The sequence below is a fragment of the Sinocyclocheilus grahami genome, unplaced genomic scaffold (assembly GCF_001515645.1).
Source record: "Sinocyclocheilus grahami isolate Dianchi unplaced genomic scaffold, SAMN03320097.WGS_v1.1 scaffold430.1, whole genome shotgun sequence".
Taxonomy (NCBI): Eukaryota; Metazoa; Chordata; class Actinopteri; order Cypriniformes; family Cyprinidae; genus Sinocyclocheilus; species Sinocyclocheilus grahami.
In genome coordinates, this window is record NW_015505609.1 from 790,023 (window position 1) to 791,061 (window position 1,039).

Here is a 1,039-nt window from a genome sequence, read left to right on the forward strand (position 1 = left end):
CAGTTTACTGTCACTGTATGTGCCAAGATATTTAAAATTATCAACAATCTCAACTGGGTGACTCTCTATCATTACAGGCACAACTGCAACATCTTGCCTAGTAATACCAGTGCACTATTATTACACCGGCCCAGGAGTTCCTCAACATATTTCATATATTCAACCGACTCATTTATATCACCTTTTTGGAGAAGTCCTACCAGAGCCATATCATCTGCATACTTCAAAAGTTTAAAATTTGAATTGTGAATCATAAAATCATTCATATACAGTGAGAATAATACAGGTGATATGACACTTCCTTGAGGGGCCCCGTATTAACAGTGCATTCATCAGAGAGCTGACCATTATACCATACCCTCTGAGTACAGGACAACAAAAAGTCCTTAATCCACAAAACCAGGTACCTGTTGACACCAATGGATATTAACTGTTCTAACAAAATATCAACCCTCATTGTGTTAAATGCTGATGTAAAATCTAAAAATAAAATTCTGGCATATGCATTTGAATTTTGTAAATGATAAGTTACAAAATTCATCATAGTTAACACAGCATCATCAGTGCCCCTATTTCGTCTATATGCAAACTGCAGAGGATCAATACTTGAACAAACAGATGACATTAGATGTTTGACAAGAATCCTTTCCATAGTTTTACATACCAAATAAGTTAAAGCTATAGGGCGAAAATCATTCACAGTATGAACTGAAGGCCCTTTGGTACTGGGATTATCACACTTTCTTTCCATAAGGAAGGTACAGTTCCAGCTTGCAACAAAGCCTGGAATAGCCTTGTCAATACACATTTCAACTGGTGACAACAGCTCTTTAACACTTTACCACTAATACCATCAGGCCCCCCAGCTTTACCAGTGTTACGGGGCTGACGAGACGCGAGACGTGCGGATCCATATGCAAGGCTTTATTGAGCAGAGAGGTCAGAAACACAGGCAGGGTCAAACCGCGGCAAACAGGTATATGGAAATTCACTATAGCATCTATAAATACAGCCTTCATGCTTTCAATGTGGAACTAGC